Here is a 2,500-nt window from a genome sequence, read left to right as displayed (position 1 = left end):
ATAAATAAACCAAGAGATCTTCTTTTGAGGTTCCTCTAATGGGTTCTCTAAATCCTTTTATTAATGGTTCTCGTGGAATTGATAAGAATCTGAGGTCCGGTTAGAGTGAACTCGACGTCGGTCTGCAAAGAGTTAATCTCGACAGTGGCGTGGGATGATAAAATAAGAGAAACAGAACCTGTGAATTATAATTTAGTTTTCTGAGGCTTCGAAAGGACGAATAGTCTGTGACTTCGGTCTTGTTATGATAATATGAAACCAGAGAAATGCCCTATTCGAGAAAGACACGTATGGAAAAACTTGGCCAGAAAACACATCGTTCAAATATCGACCGATTTAAATGTTCCTCACCTTGGCAAAAACTCTCAAACCTGGGACTTCGTGAGGTCTTCCTTTACTTCAAGGTTGTAGAATTTTTGTCTAGACGAGGGTCGTTTAAAAAAGAGAGACATTAATACTATTTGGAAAACGAGTTTTCTGGCCAAATTTGATATACGTGGCTTTCAACAGTAAGTCAGTTAAGTAGATAAACCCCGTGTATTGTAATGCAGATATCAACTTGTTGAAGACTAGAGTATAATGTTTTAACTTACACTACACCATGTGTCTCAATGGATGAGATATGCTGTTGCTTTTATGATAATAATATTTCAAAAAATTGATTTAAGTGTTTGATTAATCTTTTAGTCAAGTGGAATTTACCTAATCACCTTTTGATATCAACAATTATATTCTTGTGGTTGAAATATTATTATAGATAATAATATACTATGAAAATAACACTTGAATTACTGTAGAGTGTGCACTGATATTACAATTAAGCTATGGAGTGTGAATGCGGATTTCTACAGTTGGACCATTCTGTTTCATGGTGAAGGACAAAATGTAAGTAAAGCGATTTTATTATAATATTACAAAAATAACGATAAGTGTTGAATTGTAAGCTTAAATTTATTAGACGAAACCGATACTTTGGTCCTCTAAACGGGAAACCCGAAACGTCCAAAGTATCTGTCTTTGTTTAATAAATTGAAGCTTACAATTCAACACTTATCGTTATTTTTTTCCTTCGAGCTTCAACCAGCAACATTTTCATTATATTACACTAAGTTTAACGTAATTTGTTATACTGTTATTGAATATCCCATACATTATACGAATGGCTATAATGTGGGTCTAGTGATATGACACTCGCCTTCGGACCGGAAGGTTAAGGGTTCAAGTCACACTCTGAGCAGCGCATAGTTGAATCCTTGGAAAAGGCTTTTTTACTCACATCATTCAATCTAAGTGAAAAAAAAAATGATTAAATGACCGTTAACAACGTTGTTTCTGTCCCAGAAAAAAAATGTAATTTTGACTAACAGGCGGGGATGCCTCGTCCTACATGGTAAAGCGCCTCGTAAACGCTTTCAACAATATAGTGAATATTGCTCTACAAACATTTTCAAGTTTAAAATAATAAAAAAAATCTTATGTTACATTAATTCTTCCATTTATATGATTCAAAAATTAATGCAACCGACGTGTACATGTATGCAGGTCTGACATCCGAACCCACTTATGCGCCTAGATTAACATTGTTGTAATGGATAATGATTTGCGTCATTTTTTAATATTTTTTTTTTTGAGATTTCCATAACAACAATGAGCCCATAAGGACTTTGGTTATCAGACGCAAAAGTTGTATGCAAACGACAAAAACTGTATAAATGGAAAAGTGAAAATAATTGAATTAAGCATTTCATAAATTATTGAAAGGGTTTCTTTTAACTCTCTCCTTACCAGGCATTTTCAGAATTTCCCCCGAAAATTCACACCAACCTGACACAAATATAGACTTTTCTAACACAAGCAAAAAAGCAACAAGTGCATTCTAAAAAGAATGTTGTTCAACAAAATTATGTCTACAACACAGTGTTTTGTCTTAATAGCTGTAATCAAAGCAAGTCTTTAAATTGTGTGATGTACAAGAGAAATCAGAATGAGAAAATTGTCGGTTGCATCGTAACGAATGTGACGATTTTTCTATCGTTGGTAAGGAGAGGGTTAATAAATTAACAGGCATCACGTCTCCTCCTACATGTTCAGTGTTGCTGCTACTTGGTGGCTAGTGAAATGCTCTGAGCACGTTTAGTGGATATTGCGCTATATAATTAAAAGCTCAAGTCAAGAGCTTAATATTACTATAACCAGTTTGAATCATTCGAACAAACATGTTGCAGATAATGAAGTAGGTACATAATATTCTTACATATTATTTATTATTCGTTTATATTTTGGTACTGTTTCGTACACAGTTTTTAAATATTTTTATCTTCCACCAGTGCCTGCTCCATAATTTGTCTCAATGCTTTATCAAGATAGGATCGATGTTAAAATTCGATTGAGCTAGCATTAAAAAACCAGAGCTTTTATATAGCGCGATATCTGCTAAATGTGCTCAAATCGCTATACAAATGGACCTTGACCAACAGCAACACGTTACATGTAGAACGAG

General features: G+C 34.0%; 2 protein-coding genes across 2 annotated transcripts in view; one reads left to right on the top strand and one right to left on the bottom strand.

Annotated features, from left to right (window-relative positions):
• Positions 1–2,500, bottom strand: part of LOC144962682 (uncharacterized) — a 44,333-nt gene that overhangs the window by 14,573 nt on the left and 27,260 nt on the right. The gene's annotated exons all lie outside the window — the stretch shown is intronic.
• LOC144962683 (uncharacterized) overlaps positions 570–2,500 on the top strand; it is a 41,548-nt gene continuing 39,617 nt past the window's right edge. Inside the window, exon 1 of the mRNA XM_078895821.1 lies at positions 570–885. The gene's annotated coding sequence lies outside the window, so the exon portion shown is untranslated. The remainder of the gene's footprint in view (positions 886–2,500) is intronic.

Source organism: Berghia stephanieae, chromosome 1 (assembly GCF_034508935.2).
Source record: "Berghia stephanieae isolate SIO BIC M18660-M18661 chromosome 1, UCSD_Bste_1.3, whole genome shotgun sequence".
Lineage (NCBI taxonomy): Eukaryota > Metazoa > Mollusca > Gastropoda > Nudibranchia > Aeolidiidae > Berghia > Berghia stephanieae.
This window is presented reverse-complemented; position numbering and strand designations above follow the sequence as displayed.